This window comes from Tachypleus tridentatus, chromosome 8 (assembly GCF_004210375.1).
Source record: "Tachypleus tridentatus isolate NWPU-2018 chromosome 8, ASM421037v1, whole genome shotgun sequence".
Classification (NCBI taxonomy): Eukaryota; Metazoa; Arthropoda; class Merostomata; order Xiphosura; family Limulidae; genus Tachypleus; species Tachypleus tridentatus.
The window spans coordinates 127,024,391-127,048,711 of NC_134832.1; the positions used below are offsets into that span (position 1 = coordinate 127,024,391).

Consider the following 24,321-nt stretch of genomic DNA (forward strand, 5'->3'; position numbering starts at 1 on the left):
AGCGTAGGAAAAGTACATGTTTTATTAAGAGCTGTATTTAAGACTCTAAAGAATGTGCTTGAAGCTGATATCGTTGTTAATTGTTGAAGTAAAAACCCGCAGCTATCCAGAAATGATGTTAAGTGTTTCGGGGCAAGTTTTTGGCAAAGGATCAACGCTCGAGTACTGAGCTTGCTGTAGTTTCAGATGTGAGTGTTGTTCCACGAAAACACAAAGACAAATAGGTAAAAATATGTTATCTACGCTATATCTATCATAACTAGTGCTCACGAGTCCTTTCGCTAATACCAGAGCTCGTTGGGTCAGCGGGATACCACAGATGTGGTTACGTCCTTAATTATATCATCAATTAATTGTATGAAGAATAATTGAATTAAGATAATAAAAATGTAAGTATAATCAGTTTTATTTATTTACAAATTAAGATTAATAGTAATGACACAGTATTAATTTACTTTTAATACTAATTACTTATCTTTTACTTGAACTGACTTTTACTAGCATTCGGAGGAAATGATGAACCAGAAAGCCAATCATTGTTGAGAACATAAGATGTACAGTACCATGAAGCAGTCTCTCTCTATGCTCTAAAAGTACCATTGTCAAGAGAACTAAGGTAATGCTACTACATTAATGTGGGATAAGAAATAGCTTACTAAATAAAGCTGAAAACATGTTCTGTTTACTGCTTAATTCAGGTTAGAAATGTTCGGAAACAGTGGATAATTGTAGAGAGGGGATGGATATTACGACATCTATAATTAAACATGGTGGAGATCAGTACGATATGAGGAAAGCATTGTGTTGATGATTTAAATAAAATTGATGATACTTTGACTAGAGACAAATACATGCACATCCTGACCAATTACGTCATTCCTCTGATTACGACTTGTCAGATGGAGATTTGTCCTCCAATAAGACCAAGATCCCAAGCATTCAGAAAATGAGGTGAAGCGACATGTTGACCGCAAAAACACTGGTTCAACATTTGAACATATGATTTGACATACTAAAAGCCTCTATACGGATGTTCTTGGTGCTTTATATAAGAACAGAATTTAAGAAAGGAGACAAAACAAGTAGACTAAATTAAACTACAGGACTTGTAATACAACAGTTAACAACCGTGCATTGATGTTTTGTATGACAAAATGAAACTGTAATGTAATCTTATTTGCAAAGTTCTCACAATCCGAGTTTGCTATAAAACGTATTCTCATGTTTGCATTTTCTGTGATATTGTACCATCAAATAATCCACCATCTAGTCACATTTATTTCTATTTCTTTCGTTTATATCGATCTGTGGTTCAGTGATTATTGTATTGTGTGTGTTTGTGGCTCTATATAGTCCTACTTAATATATTTTTTGTTGTTCTAAGGTTCGAGATTGGGAGTTTAAAAGAAATGGTAGGGTGGTTTTGTTTCTACTTTAAGACATTTAGGGGTAACTACCTTCTTACAACTGGAGAAAGGCAGTAGGAGTTGAGATGTTGTGGGTGTGAGCACTCGGCTTCGTACATTTATATGATGTGGGTGTAAGCACTCGGCTTCGTACATTTATATGATGTGAGTGTAAGCACTCGGCTTCGTACATTTATATGATGTGAGTGTAAGCACTAGGCTTCGTACATTTATATGATGTGGGTGTAAGCACTCGGCTTCGTACATTTATATGATGTGGGTGTAAACACTCGGCTTCGTACATTTATATGATGTGAGTGTAAGCACTCGGCTTCGTACATTTATATGATGTGGGTGTAAGCACTCAGCTTCGTACATTTATTTGATGTGGGTGTAAGCACTCAGCTTCGTACATTTATTTGATGTGAGTGTAAGCACTCGGCTTCGTACATTTATTTGACGTGAGTGTAAGCACTCGGCTTCGTAAATTTATTTGATGTGAGTGTAAGCACTCAGCTTCGTAAATTTATTTGACTTTGCACGACACGACTCACTAGTTTAATAACAACAACGTTTGGATTTTGTCTAATAGCAGGGATATCTCCCAACACATTTGAGTGCTATTTCAACATCCATTATCTACTATGACAGTAAGTTGACAACCACAGTTGATTCACAAGTTTGGGAATTATTGCATTGATTGATGTAACGTTAGAATAAAAAAACACCAGAAAGGCCCTGGCATAGCCAGGTGGTTAAGGCATGCGACTCGTAAGCTGACGGTCGCGGGTTGGAATCCCCCTTACACCAAACATGCTCGTCCTTTCAGCCGTGGAGGCGTTATAATGTTTGGTCACTCCCACTATTCGTTGGTAAAAGAGTATCCCAAGAGTTGGCAGTGGGTGGTGATGACTAGCTGCCTTCTCTCTAGTCTTACACTGCTAAATTAGGAACGACTAGTGTAGATAGTCCTTGAGTAGCTTTGCGCGAAATTTAAAAAAATCTCTGTCAAATTCAATAGAAATTTAAACCTAAAATAATGATTTGTGGAGTATTATCTTTTTGTCAGAGTGAACGTATAAACTTTACTTTGAAAAAAGGCTTTACTTTTCTCCAGATTTCTAATATATTTTGTCTAATTTATATATTGCTTCTTGCAAATCAACATTTAAAGTTCGAAATCCGAACTTTAAAGTAGAAATGTAGTGTCATATTTCTTTGTTCAATCTTTCTTTCATCGTCTTCATTGGAGTTGCATAAAAGGTATCCAAGTGCCATCAGCGCTATCTATACATTTGATTTTATTTCTGTGTTTGTTAATTTAAGTTATTTCAAATATGTTCGCAGATCACTTAAATTTTACTTCTATGTTAACATAATCTTAATTTTTAACAATTATGTTTTATGAAACACGAATGTCATCTGGCGTCCTATTCAAACATAATTATTGTAACGCAGTAAGAAAGTATGTTGCCCAGACAGATGAGTTTGGATTGAAAGCAATTTTAGTTTAATGGGTGAAGGAAAAGGGAAAGATTATTCTATCATTTTCATTTATTAACAAGGCTTTCGTTTAATGAAGCAATACATCTTTCAGCAAAAATCTTTAACAGATCTACAAAAATAATGAAAGAGTAATTGCACTAGACTTTTTTTGCCATGTAAATAGAGCATCGTGTGAACACAGCAATCGTTTGTAGTGTTATGTTTTTTATTATTTTATTAACCCTAAGCTTTCAGTAACTACTGTCATTTCGTAATTATGTTGTCTTGACAAAAGATGTAGTTTTACGCTGAATTTTTACGATATTCACAATTGTACACATTTAGAAATGTCGAAGAGCGTCGAAGGCAAGTCTCCTTTCTTTTAATGTAATGACATTTGCGAGAACAAGGTATGGATTGATTGATTGAGTTTTGTAACGAGTTTTTAATGATCGTGAGATTTCTCTGGAAAAGTAATAACATTTTTTTTTTTTATGGGCGTAGTAGGAGTTATGGCCTCCAAACACCTTGTAGATCCTCACCCAGAACCATCTTTATCTTGCACATTTCTCTATTATGTTGGCCTTATATTTCTACTGATCGTATACGTTCAATAGTTTATCCATATAAGCAACAAAAATATCTTTCAAAATAACCTAAACCACTCTGAACAAAACAGAAACCTCAAACTAAAACTAAGTCTTAAAAAAATCTGGGATTTCTAGGAAGAACGTACGTGACATTTCAGTGAAAGAAATCAATATTTCTTTCTTTCCCACTTTGCAGAATATAAATATTTAGTTAGTATCGTGCGATAGCAAACTTCATTATTTCAGAACCTATAGTTAATGTTCGAATTTATTTTTATTCATCGAACTCCTATCCTTTAGTTGGGTGTTCAATTTAGAACTTTGCATAGAATTGTTTCCTATTAACTCGCTGAACAAAGATGTAAGATTAAAAATAAAATGACGTCGGTTTATTTATGGAGATTCTTTTGGAAAGTATAAGATAAGGCATGAATATTTAAAGAAAAATTGGTTGTTCTACAAGTTTCGGAGACTGAAACTATCCGTTCATGATAGCCTGTGTTGTCCAGTGTGAATTTTTAAAGTTGATTATAAATTAAAATGATGTTTTTTTATTGATTGTTAGGTCTGAACTAAAGTTTTGCCATATAGTATATTATGTTATTTATACAATCTATATTCAAACAATGTTGGCTTTGTAAAAGTAGCCTTGATTAAAACCAACTTTAATCTGTTTTATTCTTAGAATCTAATCTAGATTCAAACATCATAGTGTATTAAATGTATTTTACATTTGAAATGAGCATGACCTTCATGACAGTTCAACTGTATGAATAACGTTAAAATACATTAAAATACCAAAAAATGCTTTTAAGCCTTAAGTGTATTAGCGCTAGTGGTAAAGTAACCTTAAGTTGTACTTCAAAATGATAGTCAATAGAAGTGAAAGTTTATGATAGTACGAATTATAATGAAAACAATTCTGAGTGTATGAAACTGGTATTGATTAGGTTGTCATGATTTAGCATTTGGATATCCATGTTGTTAATGGTATTTTGGTCGTAATGACACCTAACAAGGTCTGAATGGCTTAACAGATTTAAGTTTTATTTAGAATAATCACTAAATTACGAAACACGAGTGTTGGATTGTTATTCTTAAGCGTAAGGCTATACAAGGGGCCATCTGTGTTCTGTCCACCATGGATATCGACGCGGTAAACTATGTTAAGAGTATTAACAGTGGAGCTCTTGCAAACCAAAAATAAACCACCATCAAAATAATCGTGGTGCGGCTTTCCCATACAACAACTCAAGCATCATCATATTCGGTGATGTTACACTAAACCTCTTGTTCCACAGATGAAGCGAGTCCTCTGTGGTGAATATAACACATTGACTCGTTCGAGGAAAGAGCAGGTATTAATTTGAAAATATGGCGATCTTTTGTCACGCTTCAGTTTTCACCTTCAACTCCATATTACGTTCTTGAACATTAGATATACTAACGTTTATTAACAGCTGTGTTGTGCAGATAACCATCATTACTAGGAGTAATTGTCTAGGAGTCTAATTTACAGACAAGTTGTTTGACAGCTTTATGACAGATTTTCCAAAAGAGATCTAATTTGAAGTTTTTTAATTCTGTATAAAATCGGAAGTTTCACGATATGTAGACTGCTAGTTTTGATCTACAAGAACATCTTTATGTCATTGATTTATACATTACACTTGTAGTTTTTTCTCATATTCTAGTTTGTTTGAACTTCACAAAAACTAGTTGAAGGCTATCTGCGCTAATTATCAACAATTTTGAAGTAATGGACTAAAGAAAAAACAGCTTGTCAACACCATCATCCACATATTCTAGGACTACTCTTTATCACCAAAAAGTGAGATTGACCGCGCATTACAATGTTTTTAGGATTGAGAGGGCGAGCATATTCGGTGATGAGATTCGAACCTGCTGTCAATGGGTTGCAAGTCGAGGGCTCTAGCCACCAGGCAATACCAGAACCTTTTCATGTTATAAATTTTCTCTTAAACACATTTTCTATAAGTTAATATTTTTTAAAGTTTTCTTTATGTTTAATGAATTAATTTATTATCAAACTGATGAGGATTAGTAGGGATCTAGACTTCCATTTGCTCTAATTAACGTATTTTGACCAATCATGAGAAACAACGATGACAAGTCTACTTTGTTCACCTCAAACCGCTTTACTGTGTTGACGTCACTTTATTAATCAAAAGGGACTGGGTGACCTTGATGACTAGCGGTCTGGACTATATATCCAAGGATCCATTACTTACAACCATAAAATCGTGCATCCTACTTTGAGTCTGTGAGTGCGTTACAAACATGACAGTCAAATTCCGCTATTCTATCAGTACCACGAAAGTTGTCAGTGAATACTATTGGCTAGCTGCCTCCTCTCCTAGTCAGTTTAAAATTACTGATGGCTGTGAGCGCATAAACATTGTGAAACTTCACGTTAATGTCTTAGGAACTCACTCACCTTTAGGGAATTTACAAACTATTCGAACAGCAAACATAAAATTTAGTGTTGAACATGAAAAGAAAATTAATTCATCTTTTTTTATTGGGGGGAGTACATTATAACATAATCAGTCACATTGTTTTTAAGTGTTTCTACCTGGGTTTTCTTGAGGAACTTGAAAGCTCATATTTGTAAGATTATAAGTATCTCTACAGAGAATGTTTTAAAATTAATCATAACTTTGTTGTCAATGCTATCCATGATACAATTAACCAGGTGGTCACCTCCAAAGTGTAGTAGCTTACCGTTTCTATCAAGTCATCCCGTTATCAGTGTCCGAAAATTTAATAAAGAAAATGCATCATCATTTCTGTCTTTGTAGAAGGCTTTAATGACTAAAATATGTGATAGGACACGTATAAAAATGTTCAGACAAATAAAATAAACTAATCCAACTCCACTTTTTCAGATCATTAATCAAATAACCCCTCATGAAGATAAATGTGTCTGAGGAGCACATAAGGCATATAATGCTTTGTGAGTTTATAAAAAGGCAATAGTGCAGCAGAAGCTACACAAAACATTCAATGTGTTCATGGTGCTGAGTGTCTCAACGAATGAAAATGTCGAAGGTGGTTTCAGAAGTTCAGATCAGATGACTACAGCTTAAGTGATGCACCACATTCAGGTCGTCCTGTTGAATTTAATTATGTCTCGCTTCTGGCTGTACTTGATGAAGATTGTGCTGTAACAGTTGAAGAACTAGCACAGAAGCTTAATTCAACCCATTCAACAGTTCACCGTCATCTGGAACAGCTTGGAAAGGTGTTAAAACTTGGAAAATGAGTCCCCCATGATTTGACAAAAGCCAACATTAGAACAAGAGTGAACATTTGCACTTTTCTACACCCTCATGAACGTAACACCTTTTATGGACAGGTTAGTGACTGGAGATGAAAAATGGATATCTTATAAAAATGTTAAGCACTGCAGACAGTGGGTCAGCGCATGTAAAATGGCTAAAGCACAGCCCAAAGTAGACCTCCACCCTAATAACGTCTTGATAAGCATTTGGTGGAATATTGTTGGTATGATCCACATTGATTTGCTGCCACTCAATGTAATAATTACATCAGACTTCTACTGTCAACAGTTAGAGCAACTGAATGTTGCTTTCATCAGTTGTAAAGGTGTTGTGTTACATCAGGATAATGCACAGCCCCATACAGCAAGGATCACATCTGCAAAGATTGAAGAGCTAGACTGGGGAAATACTTCCATATCCTCCTTATTCTCCAAACCTTGCCCCATCTGATTATCATGTAATCCAAAGTTTGCAGATTTATATTGATGGAAAAACTACCTTTTCTCCATTCTTTTCTCCCAAACTCCAAGAATTTTATAGAAGTGGCATTTAGAAACTTCTAAATCATTGGCAGGAAGTAATTAATAATAATGGAACATACATTATTGATTAAATAACATTAAAAGCGTTTGAAATCCTTTCTCTTTTTACTGAACCTAAAATCGGACATTACTTAAGGAATGACCTGATATAATAAAAAGAATCAGCTTAACATACTAACTACGTTAATTATAAGTAGTAAGAGTCTTTGCTCGTTTTGTGGTGCAACCAGTTTTTGGAATTTTTCATTGCCCCAAAATAAATGGCTATTTATCATTTACAAGTTTGCATGCCATGGATTATATTATTGTGTGATTAATCATTTACAAAATAAGGATAAAAATATCGTAATAAATCCCATAAATACTTCTGCAAATTTATATCTTCAGAACTGATAACTTTCTTATATTTCGTAAAGTTTACGGATGACCAACAGTCTGGAGTTGAAACGGTGTTAAAAATTATATTCGTTAGTTTGTTATTATTATGATACCTGTAGTCATTACTTGTAAAAATGGAACGATCTATTTCATTGGAAAAGTACTTCGGGTTTCTACAAATATTAGCAACAAAGTCTAGGCTGGAATTAACATTGAAGGTATGCGTAGTTCCTCGTTAAAATGAGGCTTGAATAGCAAAACACTTCTTTACAAGAAGCGTTACTTTTACGTTTGGTAGTATTTCGTACAGTGAAGTGTATAAAATAACGAATATGGAAATTCTAATTGTATTGAAATGTAAAAGAGTTCACTGTTCTGCATTTTAAACTTGAATGAAACACAAGAGTTCTTGCTTCGTACTATAAACGTGAATTCTTCCTGGAAAGGAAACAGTTGACAATACTACGTGCGACATTTGTACAATTGCACATACTTTTCTAAAGTATTTAGGATTATTATGAAGACCCACAATGATATCGTAGTGGATATCTGATTCAACTGTTAAGATACTATATTTATAATGTATCTTGCTTCCACTACTATATAGTTTGAAGAAGATAATTTTTTTGTCCTTTGTTTGTTTGTTTTTAATTTCGCGCAAAGCTACACGAAGGCTATCTGCGCTAGCCATCAATAATTTAGCAGTGTGAGACTAGAGGGAATGCAGCTAGTCATCGCCACCCACCGCCAACTCTTGGGCTGCTCTTTTATCAACGAATAGTGGGATTTACCATTACATTATATAGCGCCACGGTTGAAGATGTGAACATATTTGGTATGACGGAAATATGAACCCTCAACCATCATATTATGAGTGAAACGCTCTAACCACCTGGCCATACCAGGCCTCTTGTCCTGTAGTGTTGTTGATAAGGGTAAACTATAGAACTGCTTTCTTGGAAAGTGAGAAACTAATAACAGTATGTAACAATTTTTTTACTTTTTCTTGTTTCTGGGCAGAAAGTGTTATTTCCCGATTGCTTATGCTCAAAGTAAATCGAAAAGACCTATTTTTTCCTTCAAACTTTGGTTTTGTGACCCGGGTATTGAAGTTTTCCAATTTACCCATTTTCCAGAACATTCCAGGTAGATTCAGTGCTGATTAGCTCATAGAGAATTTTCTCGATCTAGAATTTTCTCCATAGTAATATATATATGTATATATACAAGAGCTCACCACTCACCACTTCAGTTTAGTTCTAGCTGCCTAAGTAAACACATAGACCTATCTGAAGGTGTTGTTTCCCCATTACACATAAAATTGGGTCTTATGAAATAGTTTGCCACAACTCTTGATAAGGAGTCTGCAGCCTTCAAGTACCTTCGAGACTTCTTCCTTAAGTTGTCTGAGGTAAAGGTCAAAGCTGGTGTCTCCGTTGGACCACAAATGAAGAAGATCCTGAAGTACACATAATTCCCCAAGAAGCGAGCTCAGTAGGAAGGAAAAAAAGCTTAGGGCAGCTTTGTCGCAGTGGTTCGGGGCTTCTGGGTCAGTTAAAAGGCCGAAAATTATGTTGAACTGATTGAGAGTCAGGTGAAGAACTATGGCAAAATGGGCTGCAGGATGTCCCTGAAAGTCTATATCCTTGATGCTCATCTTGATAAATTCAAGGAGAACATGGGAGCATACTCGGAGGAGTAAGACAAGCACTTTCACCAAGATATACTGGACTTTGAACGCCGCTACCAAGGAGCGTATAACAAAAACATGATGAGAGACTATATTTGAGGGCTGATACGTGAAAGTGATTTACATTACAGTCGCAAATCTCGAAAAACTACTCACTTCTAAACATTTTTGTTCATTTTTTGTATAACTTTAGTATAAAATACATGTATATCTTTATTCATATGTTGTTTTATTCAGACATTATGTAAATGAAAATGTGCAAATTTGCCCATTTTTAAATAGAAAATAGGTTAATTTCTAAATTTCATTATCCAGGTCACAAAAGCAAAGTTTAAAGAGAATAATGGCAATTTTCAATACTTTTACAACACAAGCAATTAAGAAATAACACATACTACCCAGGAACAAAATTTGTGTTACACAGTGTAATTTTTACAAAGCTCAATTTCTTTACATCTTTCGTAATTTGTTTTTGACTTTTAATTCACATTTTGTTGTTCGTTTTCATTTGATATTTAATATTTAATATTTTCCCATTTCTTTTGTTTCCGTGAAATGCGATTTTACTGTGTTTATGATTAAAGTTCTGGTAATTTTTTTCCTTAATTTTCTTAGCACAACAAACTGAAGTTCCAAATGAAGAAAGTCAATTTAAATTTTACATACATATATCTTATATTGTAAAACGTGGTGTCTGCTCGAGTGTTCGTCTGTCTCTCGTTTAGGCGACGGTTTTCTGCACTTTATTTGAAAAGCTGCGCATGCACGCAAAGTTTAACATTCACTTATGAAATGACAGGAGAACAGACATGAATAATGTTGATGCCAAATTTTATTTCGCAAGCAAAATATTCTACACTAAATTATTTGGAAAAAACCACATTATCATTCATATTTTAAAATGTGACGTAACGCAAAGAATCAAAATGTAGATTTAACGTATGTTGTTGTTGAGTGGCTGTTAGCATGACCGAAATGTTCAAAAATTACTTTTTGCAGTGGACTGTACAAGTAACTCAGAGGTTTGACTCTGAAAGAAGCCAAGAGCGCAACACAATTAACCTCTTTGAAGTCAATAAAATAACTTAAATTAATAGATTAACTTACACTTTTCCCACGACTGGGAGTTGGTACTTTTTTAAAGGTGTAGAGTTAGAGCGATACGATATCATATGGAGAAGCCGTGGTACATTGTATCGATACTTCACCTGCTGCGATACGATACGATTTATGTATCTTCACGAAATGTGGCAAGTCTTCAGAAAAATAACTCTTTTATATAGAAAATATCAGTTTCTGATAAAATATGTTTGCTAAAAAATTAAAGAAAGATGATTATTGAGTGCTACTATTGTCTTCGTTTCTTTTATCAAAAGCATTACATGAGAAGTAACATAACACATAAACAATATGTAATAGTTTATTTTGTTTTACTTATCTTGCCAGCTGTCATTTAGTTAATCAAACATGAGAACTTCAAAAGTCACTGTAAAGTGTCAAGCATTTAAATAAGACACGTTAGTAACGTAGATAATACATTACAAACAAGATTGTCAAAGTTTGTAATTTGGGGGCGGGTGCTTTTGCTTGCTATATATATATATATATATATAACAAACAAACATACCGTTAAATGATTAGCGTGATAATAATAATATATAATAATATAATAGTAATATATAATAAATCACGCTAATCATTTAAAGGAATGTTTGTTTGTTTTTTTTAATTTCGCACAAAGCTACTCGAGGGCTATCTGTGCTAGCCATCCCTAATTTAGCAGTGTAAGACTAGAGGGAAGACAGCTAGTCATCACCACCCACCGCCAACTCTTGGGCTACTCTTTTACCAACGAATAGTGCGATTGACCGTCACATTATAACACTCCCACGGCTGAAAGGGCGAGCATGTTTGGTGCAACAGGATTCGAACCCGCAAACCTCAGATTACGAATCGCACGCCTTAACACGCTTGTCCATGCCGGGCCGCTTAATGGTACGTATCTTCATTAATTAATAGATAAATGTTTAGTATGCCAGACTATGAAACCAAAATAATATGGTTTTCTTACCACTTGTGCTAAATTGTGCTCCACAATTTGGAAACGTGAATGGATTAGAAGAGGGAATATCAAATACCACTATGTGATTAGAGTAACTCAAAAGTTGGCGGTGAGCTCTTTTGACTATCCTTTAGTTTGTTAGCTCAAAATTATGAACGGCTATGGACAGGTGATTGTTGTTCAGGTTTTGCTCGAGTACCAGAAACAAACACAGGCAATATTTCCTACCTTTGCCTACTTAAGTAAATACATTTTGTAGAAACTTAAAGAAGAAATCTCTACAACAAGAACGTAGTTTGGTGTTGCATTTGGTTTGCTTTGATTTGTTTTCGACAAGACATTATAATTAAGTATAGCTGGTTCTCGAAGTGTATCGATGATATGTCTTGATTTATTGACGTGTCTGAGTGACCTCTGCAGAAGGAGTTTACAAACCCCTCCTACAAACTGGAACTTTATGAAACACGCGCTCATGTCATTCTTGATTAAAACTCCGAGCAGTTGATTTATAATGTCAGTAATGTTTCTGTTTAGGCTTAATGCCAATGTTCAGAATTCCTTCTAAGCTATTCCATCAAACATTACTAGATGTACTATAAGTATATTTTGTAGTTCACAAAAGAAACCGGAGGTCCCCTACATTGCTTTTAACATCCGACATTACAAAATAAATAAATAAAGAACGTCAGAATTACAAAAACAATCGAAGTAGACATGAAAGTAACAAATTCACTTTACTGAAAAGAAAAGGGTTTTCCAATCTGAATTCAGAACTTGTTAGAGTAACATTTATTCAATAACAATTCACTCTCCTAAATCTCGTTTGTATTTTTACTTCGCCGTTCATTGCCACAGTCGTTTTACTTCGTTTTCATTATTATTATTTAAACTGAACAAAATAAGTGTAAGAAACACAAAGAGACGATACTAAAGCATTGTTTTTAGTTTCATTGATTATTATTATTTCAAAAACTTGCCATGATGAACCTTACTTTATTTACGAATCTTCATGATCGACCAGTGCATTTAACCTTTTAATGTCTGTGACGAATAACACATTCTGATAATTACCACCAAACTGATGGAGTAGGTCTATTATCTGACATCCATCTCAAGAACAGTTTCACCATCTGAAAGCATACTACCAGATGCTTCTTTATATTTTGTCACTTAGTACCACGCCCCCCAGTGGCTCAGCGGTATGTCTGCGGACTTGCACGCTAAAATCCGGGTTTCGATACCCGTGGTGGGCAGAGCACAGATAGCCCATTGTGTAGCTTTGTGCTTAATTCAAAACAACAACAACTTAGTACCACAGTTAAAAGTATTTCTGATGTCTGTTAGCCCTATTTTGTTTACTTGATGTTAAGCACTATAAAAAGAGCCATCTGTTCTGTACCCATCACGGGAATTGATCCCCAAATGTTAGCTTTATAAAATATAAAGCTTGCTGCCGAGACACCGAAGGGCGAAAATGTTCCATAATAAATATTTACACCACCCTGAAGATATATTCGCGATAGCATCAATACACTGATATTTATTACCAAAACTGAGGAGAAATCTAGGAGAATATCAATACCAGCTTGGCTACATTTCGATAGTTAGTGCTGCACTTAAGGAAATATTACAAACATCTAACGTCCATATTTAGTAAGTGCTCAAACTATCTGGAGAAGCTTCACTAATCTCATTTCTCAAACGTAACACGAAGAAAAAGAACACAGCACGAGGTTTATTTTCTAAAGTGCTTGATATTGGTTTAGTGAACGAAAGGTACCGTCAGTTAGTTGCATCTGCCTCTTATCCCTGATTTTTTTTGTATTTCCTTCCTTGGGATGTTGTGGCCGTTAAGAGAAAAGTTGTTCATAGTGTTTGTTGCATATCGCACATTTTAAAGCACGCTTGATTATTTAAATCCCATAAGACAGTAAACCAACTTCATCTTGGTGAAAAAATAAACCAACTTTATCTTGGTGAAACAATAAACCAACTTCATCATGGTGAAACAGTAAACCAACTTCATCTCGGTGAAAGTAAACCAATTTCATCTTGGTGAAACAGTAAACCAACTTCATCTTGGTGAAACAGTAAACCAACTTCATCTTGGTGAAACAATAGACCAGTTTCAATATTATGAGAGAGTAAACCGTTTCATCATAGTGAAAAAATAAACCAGTTTCAACATGAGACAATAAACCAGTTTCATCTTGGTAAGAAAATAAACCAATTTCATCCCGATGTGGAAAACATTAATCATTCAGTTATCCAATTACCCAATTATCACTTTAATCTGTAAAACGTCATTCACCTGCTAATTTTAGGTAAATATTTGACAAGTGTTTTCATAACCTACTTTGACACTAGGACTACTTCTGTGTAAAGCTCGGCATTATGCTCCAGAAACTCTCTGCGCTGAATCCTTTTATACTTGAGACGACTTTAACACCAGTTACTACTCATTTCACACTTTTCTGCACTTATTACTTCATTCATTCTGAACTGTCATGTAAATGTATCATTTTTTCTCAGTTTGCACTTCATCCATCCTACACTTGTAAATGTGTGTAACATGTTCTACACGCTAATTACTCTAAGCAACTTCTTCCATCATGTCTTCTACTCGGGATTAATTCATCAACCCTATATTTTTCTTTGCATTTTTACAAACTCTATAATGTACATATCGCTACATCTTTAGTAATTTCATATAATTCGGATCTTTCTCTCAAACTCTTCAAAACGCACTTTACACAATGTTATAAAAATCTTATTTTTATCTACATTTTTCTTTCTTCTACTCTAAATTAAGAAACGACATAATTCTCTCCTTCCTTTGAGGTGAACAAGTACATTTTCTTCAAGACTTTACACTACACCCAAGCTGTTTCATCCATTTTCTTCAAGACTTTACACTACACCCAAGCTGTTTCATCCATTTTCTTCAAGACTTTACACTACACCCAAGCTGTTTCATCCATTTTCTTCAAGACTTTACACTACACCCAAGCTGTTTCATCCATTTTCTTCAAGACTTTAAACTACACCCAAGCTGTTTTATCCATCCTTACACTTCCGAGATTGACGCCAACGAAAAATTCTAATAGAACTATAAGTGAAAAACCATTTACACTATAAGATGGTTTGAGACAGAAGACCAAATTATTTGAGAAATGGAATTACGCTGAAAATGTAGCTCACAACAAGCGCGGCCCAGATGATAAAACAATTCCTTTAAAATCATTATAAGTAATAGCTTAATATAACTATATTTAATTAGCTATATTTATCACTGGAATGATTTTTAGTTAAGATCTACATGGATAACAAATTAATGATAATTCCATATGATTTAAAAACCTAATAAATGGTTTACTTCGTATTCTAAACAATCTTCGCCACTCGTCAATTTCAAATAACTGTTGTTTTTTTTTCAAATTTATATTATGGTATGAAAAATTTTCTCATTCACTATCTTTTATTTGCCCTTCCTTATATTACAGTATGAACGATTTGCTCAGTCAGAATCTTTTTATCAATCCTTCCTTATACAACAGTATTAACGATTTGCTCATTCAGTTTCATTTTACCAACCATTCTTTATATTATAGAATGAACGATTTGTACATTCAGTATCTTTTCACTAGACCTTCCTTATACCAGAGTTTGAACTATTTGTTCCTTTAGTATCTTTTTACCAACCCTTCCTTGTACTACAGTATGAACGATTTGCTCATTCAGTTCGTTTAAACCAACCCTTCCTTATACTACAGTATGAACGATTTCCTCATTCAGTATCTTTTTACCAACATATCCTTGTACTACAGTATGAACGATTTGCTCATTCAATATCTTTTTACTAGACATTCCTTGTATTACAGTATAAACAATTTGCTCAATCAGTATCTTTTTACCAACCCTTCCTTATATTACAGTAAGAACGATTTACTCATTCAGTATCTATGTACCAACCCTACCTTATATTACAGTAAGAACAATTTGCTCATTCAGTATGTTTTTACCAGACCTTCCTTGTATTACTGTATAAACGATTTGCTCATTCAGTACCTTTTTCTTAGCCCTTCCTTATACGACAGTATGAACTATTTGCTCACTCAGTATCTTTTTACCAATCCTTTTTTATACTACAGTGTGAAAGATTTGCTCATTCATTTTCGTTTTACCAACCCTTCCATATTTTACAGTATGAAAGATTTGATCATTCAGTTTTGTTTTACCAACCCTTTTTTATATTAAAGTATGATCTTTTTGCTCATTCAGTATCTTTTTACTAGACTTTCCTTGTATTACAGTATGAACATTTTTCTCATTTATTATCTTTTTATCAACTCTTTTTTGTACTACAGTCGGAACGATTTGTTCATTCAGTATCTTTTAATCAGCCCTTCCTTATACTACAGTATGAACTATTTGCCCATTCAGTATGTTTTTACCAACCCTTTTTTGTATAACAGTATGAACGATTTGCCCATTCAGTATGTTTTTACCAACCCTTTTTTGTATAACAGTATGAACGATTTGCTCATTCACTATCTTTGTACCAACCCTTCATTGTATTACAGTATGAACAATTTGCTCATTCAGCATCTTTTTACTAGCCCTTCCTTATACCACAGGATGAACTATTTACTCATTCAGTAGGTTTTTACCAACCTTTCCTTCTATTACAGTATGAACGATTTGATCATTCAGTATCTTTTTATAAACACTTCCTTACACTACAATATGAACAGTTTGCTCATTCAGTATCTTTTTACCAACCCTTCATTGCATTACAGTATGAACGGTTTACTCATTCAGTATCTTTTTACTAGACCTTCCTTATACCACAGTGTCAACCATTTGCTCATTCAGTTCGTTTCATCAACACTTAATATATATTAGAGTATCAACGATTTGCTCATTAAATATTTTTTAATATCCCTTCCTTATACCACAGTATCAACTATTTGTTCATTCAGTATCTTTCTTCCAATCCTTTCTTATACTAAAGTATGAACGATTTGCTCACTCAGATCGTTTTATTAACCTTTCTTTATATTACAGTATGAACGATTTGCTCATTCAGTATCTTTGTACCAACCTTTCCTTGTATTAAAGTATGAACGATTGGCTCATTCAATCTGTTTTTACTAACATATCCTTGTACTACAGTATGAACGAATTGCTCATTCAAAAATTTTTTAAAAGACCTTCCTTACACTACAGTATGAACGATTTGCTTGTTCAGTTTCGTTTTACCAACCCTTCCTTATACTACGGTACGAACGATATGCTCATTCAGTATCTTTTTACTACACTTCCTTGTATTACAGTAGTAAAAATTGCTCATTCAGTGTCTTTTTACCAACCCTCCCCTATACTACAGTATGAACAATTTGCTCATTCATTTCGCTTTTCCAACCCTTCCTTACATTACAGTATGAACAATTTGCTCATTCAGTATCGTTTTACCAATCTTTCCTTATACAACAGTATGAACGATTTGCTCATTCAGTTTCGTTTTACCAATCCTTCCTTAAATTACAGTATAAAAATTTGCTCATTCAGTATCTCTTCATTAACCCTTCCTTGCATTACAGTATGAACGATTTGTTTATTTAGTATCTTTTTACTAGCCCTTTTTTATATTACAGTTTGATATATTTCTTTGTTTAGTATCTTTTTCCCAACCCTTCCTTTTACTACAGTATGAACGATTTGCTCATTCAGTTCGTTTAAACCAACCCATGCTTTCCTACAGTATGAACGATTTGCTCATTCAGTGTAGTTTTACTAGCACTTCCTTATACCACAGGATTTACTATTTGTTCGTTCAGTATCTTTCTACCAATCCTTCCTTATACAACAGTATGAACAATTTGCTCATTCAGTTTCGTTTTACCAACTCTTTTTTATATTAAAGTATGAACTTTTTGCTCATTCAATATCTTTTTACTAAACTTTCCGTGTATTACAGTGTGAACATTTTTCTCATTCAGTATCTTTTTACCAACTCGTTTTTGTACTACAGTAGGAATGATTTGCTCATTCAGTATCTTTTAAACAGCCCTTCCTTATACCACAGTATGAACAATTTGCTCATTCAGTATGTTTTTACCAGACCTTTCTTGTATTACTGCATAAACGATTTGCTCATTCAGTATCTTTTTATTAGCCATTCCTTATACCACAGTATGAACTGTTTGCTCATTCAGTATCTTTTTACCAATCCTTTTTTATACTACAATATGAACGATATGCTTATTCAGTTTCGTTTTACCAACCCTTCCTTATAATCTAATATGAACGATTTGTTTATTCAGTATCTTTTTACCAACCCTTCCTTACTGTGGTATAAGGAAGGGCTAGTAAAAATATACTGAATGAGCAAATCGTTGATATTGTATTACAAGGAAGGTATAGTAAAAAGATACAAAATGAGCAAACCGTTCATACTTTTATACAAGGAAAGGTTGGTAAAAAGATACTGAATGAGCAAATCGTTCATACTTTAATATAAGGAAGTGTTGGTAAAACGAACTAAATGGGCTAATCGTTCATACTGTGGTATGAGGAAGAATTGGTAAAAAAATACTGAATGAGCAAATCGTTGATACTGTAATACAAAGAAGGGTTCATAAAGCGAACTAAATGAGCAAATTGTTCATACTGTAGTACAAAAAAGGGTTGGTAAAAAGATATTGAATGAGAAAAATGTTCATACTGTAATACAAGGAAAGTTTAGTAAAAGGATATTAAATGAGCAAAAAGTTCATACTTTAATATAAAAAAGAGTTGGTAAAACGAAACTGAATGAGCAAATCGTTCATACTGTAATACAAGGAAGGTCTTGTAAAATGATATTGAATGAGCAAATCGTTCATAATTTGATAAAAGGAAGGGTTGGTAAAACGAAACTGAATGAGCAAATCGTTCATACTGTTGTATAAGGAAAGATTAGTAAAAAGATACTGTATGAGCAAATCTTTCATATTGTAATGTAAGGAAGGGTTGGTAAAATGATACTGAATGAGCAAATCGTTCATAATTTGATAAAAGGAAGGGTTGGTAAAACGAAAATGAGTGAGCAAATCGTTCATACTGTTCTATAAGGTAGAATTGATAGAAAGATACTGAATGAACAAATAGTTCATACTGTGATATAAGGAAGGGCTAGTAAAAAGTACTTAATGAGCAAATCGTTCATACTCTAATACTCTAATATAAGGAAGTGTTGGTAAAACGAACTAAATGGGCTAATCGTTCATACTGTGGTATGAGGAAGAATTGGTAAAAAAATACTGAATGAGCAAATCGTTGATACTGTAATACAAAGAAGGGTTCATAAAGCGAACTAAATGAGCAAATTGTTCATACTGTAGTGTGAGGGAGGGTTGGTAAAAAGATACTGATTGAGCAAATAGTAAATCCTGTGGTATAAGGAAGTGCTAGTAAAACTATACTGAATGAGCAAATCGTTCATACTGTAGGAAAGGAAGGGTTGGTTTAAACGAACTGAAAGAGCAAATCGTTCATACTGTAGTACAAGTAAGGGTTGGGAAAAAGATACTAAACAAAGAAATAGTTCAAACTGTAATATAAGGAAGGGCTAGTAAAAAGATACTGAATAAGCAAATCGTTGGTATTGTATTACAAAAAAGGTCTAGTAAAAAGATACTGAATGAGCAAACTGTTCATACTGTAATAGAATAAAGGGTTGGTAAAAAGATACCGATTGAGCAAATCGTTCATACTATAGTGTAAGGAGGGATTGGTAAAAAGGTACTGAATGAGCAACTTGTTCATACTGTAGTACAAGGAATGTGGGTAAAAAGAAACTGAATGAGCAAATCGTTCCTACTGTAGTACAAAAGAGGGTTAATAAAAAGATACTGAATGAGAAAAATGTTCATACTGTAATACAAGGAAAGTTTAGTAAAAAGATATTAAATGAGCAAAAAGTTCATACTTTAAAATAAAAAAGAGTTGGTAAAAAGATACTAAATGAGCCAATCGATCATATTAGAATATAAGGAAGGCTAATAAAAAGATACTGAATGAGCAAATCGTTCATATTGTAGTATAAAAAAGAATTGGTAAAAAGATACTGAATGAACAAATCGTTCATATTAGAATATAAGGAAGGCTAATAAAAAGATACTGAATGAGCAAATTGTTCATATTGTAGTATAAAAAAGAATTGGTAAAAAGATACTGAATGAGCAATTCGTTCATTCTGTTGTATAAAGAAGGATTGGTAAAAAGATACTGAGTGAGCAAATAGTTCATATTGTCGTTTTAAGGAAGGGCTAATAAAAAGATACTGAAAGCAAATCGTTTATACAGTAATACAAGGAAAGTCTGGTAAAAACATACTGAATGAGCAAATTGTTCTTACTGTAATATAAGGTAGGGTTGGTAAAAAGATACTGATTGAGAAAATCGTTCAAATTGTAATTTGAGTATCTTTTTATTAGCCCTTCCTTAAAACGACAATATGAACGATTTGCTCATTCAGTATCTTTTTACTAGACCTTTTTTGTAATACAATACCAACGATTTGCTTATTCAGTATCTTTTTACTAGCCCTTCCTTATATTACAGTTTGAACTATTTCTTTGTTTAGTATCTTTTTCCCAACCCTTACTTGTACTACAGTATGAACGATTTGCTCTTTCAGTTCGTTTAAACCAACCCTTCCTTTCCAACAGTATGAACGATTTGCTCATTCAGTATAGTTTTACTAGCACTTCCTTATACCACAGGATTTACTATTTGCTCAATCAGTATCTTTTTACCAACCCTCCCTCATACTACAGTATGAACAATTTGTTCATTTAGTTCGCTTTATGAACCCTTCTTTGTATTACAGTATCAACGATTTGCTCATTCAGTATTTTTTTACCAATTCTTCCTCATACCACAGTATGAACGATTAGCCCATTTAGTTCGTTTTACCAACACTTCCTTATATTAGAGTATTAGAGTATGAACGATTTGCTCATTAAGTATTTTTTATTAGCCCTTCCTTATACCACAATATGAACTATTTGTTTATTCAGTATCTTTCTACTAATGCTTCCTTATACAACAGTATGAACGATTTGCTCATTCACTTTCGTTCTACCAACCCTTCCTTATATTAAAGTATGAACGATTTGCTCATTCAGTATCTTTTTACCAACCTTTCCTTGTATAAAAGTATGAACGGTTTGCTCATTTTGTATCTTTTTACTATACCTTCCTTGTAATACAATATCAACGATTTGCTCATTCAGTATATTTTTACTAGCCCTTCCTTATACCTCAGTATGAAAGATTTGCTCATTCAGTATATTTTTACTAGCACTTCCTTTTACCACAGTATGAACGATTTGCTCATTCAGTATCTTTTTACTAGACTTTCTTTATATTGCAGCATTAACAATTTGCTAATTCAGTATCTTATTACCAGTCCTACCAGATACAACAGTATGAATGATTTGCTCATTCAGTATCCTTTTATCAACCCTTTATTGTATTACAGCATGAACGATTTTCTCATTCAGTATCTCTTTACCAATACTTCCTTGTATTACAGTATAAACCATATGCTCATTAAGTATTTTTACTAGCCCTTTTTATACCACAGTATGAACTATTTGTTCATTCAGTATCTTTCTACCAATTCTACCTTATAGAACAGTATGAACGATTTGCTCATTCAATATCATTTTACAAGACCTTCCTTGTATTACAGTATGAACGATTTGCTCATTCAGTTTCGTTTTACCAACTCTTTTTTATATTAAAGTATGAACTTTTTGCTCATTTAATATCTTTTTACTAAACTTTCCTTGTATTACAGTATGAACATTTTTCTCATTCAATATCTTTTTACCAACCCTTTTTTGTACTACAGTATGAACGATTTGCTCCTTCAGTATCTTTTTATCAACATTTCTTTTACTACAGTATGAACAATTTGCTCATTCAGTATCTTTTTACCAATCCATTTTTATACAACTGTATGAACGATTTGCTCATTCAGTTTCGTTTTACCAGCCCTTTATTATGTTACAGTATGAACGATTTGCTCATTCATTATCATTTTTACCAATTCTTCCTTATCTTCACAATCCAAACTTATTCTACATCTCTGTATTCGTAAACTATTGTCTTGGGAAAATGACTTTAGATTTACATTTTACCTTGTTTTCTAAATCTTCTAGTCCAGTCACTGCTTTGAAAGTCCAGTCACTATCTTGACTCTTTCAATGTACTTTTACAAAATTTTTCAGCTATTGTGTGTTTTGACGATTTTAAGTCAAGTGTAACACCCATTTAAAAATTACAGTTTCTTTAACAGATACTTAAAGATTTGAATTTAACACAATCTTTAGGTCTTTCTATAAAGTGTTTGGAGTAGGTATTGTATCATAACAACGATTAACTCTTTTTTTGAAAACACCTGTTAAGGCGGAATTTTTTGTACATTTTACTATCGATGAAAGAGAGAAATATATTCTTCGCTTTCTTTTTTGAATTTGCTTTCCTGAAAAATGCGATAACCATGTTATATTTCGTTTGCTCAATGCATCCAGAATAGTATATAACAATCTAGTTTCAAACTGTTTCGTGACTTTAACATGCAAATAAGAAAGAAATGTCTCGAAACTTAATAACATGATTAAGAACAAAAGGCTCAATTTGCTATTCTCTGCATTAGAATATAATTAACATTTGAGTTACGTGACATCATTTACTTGACTAAATATGGCTTAGAATTAATTAAATAATTCGTATCTGTGTTATTAATAAAATGATATCGTCCGTGTGCGAAAAAAATGTTTTGTATTTTGAAATAATTGCGTCGTACTTGAAAACTTTGCGTGAATTGTATGTGAAGAAAAAGCTCGTTTCATAACGGAAAAAAAAAACTTTTTGTTGTGAACTGAAATTAAAGAAAATAATTTCTTCTCACAATTAGCCTTCAAAATTGAAGTTAAATTTAAAAAAGAAAGTTAAAAGAATTTTTAAAACCTTATTTTCATATATTGACACAGACTTATATTGTAAGAGATAAGTATAAAACTTCAGAGCAAAATATTTGTTCGTTGGAGACTGAATATTACTGTTGTAATTGTATGATTGAAAGCATGTGAGCTGAATAGAAACAAAAGTAGCAAAAACAAAGAAAATTATACGTGTTATGAGTATACGTCATCATTCTTTTCTGATAAGTTTTTTTTTTTTCACAAGATTCTGATCTAAACCACTAATGCAAGTTTTTAAGTTCGTCTAATGTCTTTTGATACTTTAGGCTCGCAAAGGATATTGTATCACAGCAGCATCTTCTGACTTCTGTTGGATTGACCGTTTGCTGTAAGGTTAGTTTTCAATGATATTTGATTTCCTTTCCATCCTTCCTTCTTGATATCATATAAAAGATTGGTAGTGGGGAGGAAAATATCTTAATTGTTAACCAATGCTCTTTATATATGATATATATTAAAGTATTTGCCTTCCAGATGTTGGGTCATAAAACGAAGTGCACTATTTTCAAATACTTTTTTATTATTTTTATTAACAAATATTTTGCAAGGATGTTAGGTTTTCAGTGTTAATTGTAAGGTACTTTATTCTTTCTTCTGATAACTCTTGGAAAGTTTGTGTTTTTAGAGAAATTGATTTCCACTATTCACCAGTGTTGTATTTCACGTGTTACTGTATCCCATTATTCAAAAAGTATTTTCTTTAATTCATTGTACTCGATATCTAATGGAGACCATTTAAAACTCTAACAAAAATTACAAGATAAACTTGAAACACACTGGAATAGTGATAAGAATAGAAAAATAAATCAATTTTGTTACTTTAAATATTGTACTAAAAACATCGAGTCCTAATACAGTTTGGTTATTTTTTACTTCGGCCTAATTCTTCATTTCTTTGATTCTTAGTAACACGAAATACAAATCACTGTTACTAAGAGATGAAATAAATTTCTTTCTTTGAATTGTAGACTATTGTTTGACATCTAGACTTTTGTTGTTAAATGTCTCCTTAAAGTACAGTATGGACTGACCAGAACGAACTCTTCTAGTGACAGTTACTCCTCATTATGTTTAAATGTAAGGTTAAATCAATTACGTCAGATCTGTCTTTGATCGCTTGTTCTTTATTTTATGTGTTTAACAGTTTTAACATTTTCATTAGAAATCCGTCTTTCTTATATTTAGTAACAACAAGAGTCATCGTGCTCAACACCTTGTCCACAATGTGTACTGGTCAAACATCAATATTTTTGCAAATCTACTTATAACTTTATTATACATTCTCTTTTATATGGATAGTACATTTCATTGGATGTTAGTGTATAGCTGATATGTTGTTTTCCATCTAAGAACCAGAAACATCGTGGGTGTCGTGTTGAATATTTCACGCACATATTTCTTATTTATCTTTTCGAGTTTCATATTTTCATGCTTTATACTCTAATAAAATCACAAAATAATAATGTTTGTTTGTTTACTTTTGTGAGATCCCAGCTTGTCATTCAGCTGTCTGCCCCTGATCTTCGTGAATATTCAATATTATCTGTATTTGTAATGAGAAATCTCCTGATTTGCTTTCCATGACTGTGATCGCAGGAAACGATAGTTTCTGAACATCTTTCTTTCTACAAGAAAATTGCTTCCAAAAAAACATATCTTTCGTTCTTTGAAAATATTCTCTGTCTATTTTTAAAAGTGAATTTTACCAAGGTGAATAATGTTCAATTAGAAATATTAATTTCGATTCTCTTTTTCTTATTATGAACAAAAACTCATATCACTAAACTACATAATAATTTGATTTCACTTTTGTTGTACAAATAT

At 33.0% G+C, this 24,321-nt stretch overlaps 1 long non-coding RNA gene across 1 annotated transcript; it reads left to right on the forward strand.

Annotated features, from left to right (window-relative positions):
* The first annotated feature begins 224 nt into the window (after nucleotides 1–224).
* On the forward strand, nucleotides 225–23,890 carry LOC143224276 (uncharacterized). Its single transcript, XR_013013309.1, has 3 exons — nucleotides 225–389; nucleotides 502–616; nucleotides 23,683–23,890. It is a non-coding gene; the product is annotated as an uncharacterized LOC143224276 (long non-coding RNA).
* Nucleotides 23,891–24,321: the final 431 nt, after the last annotated feature.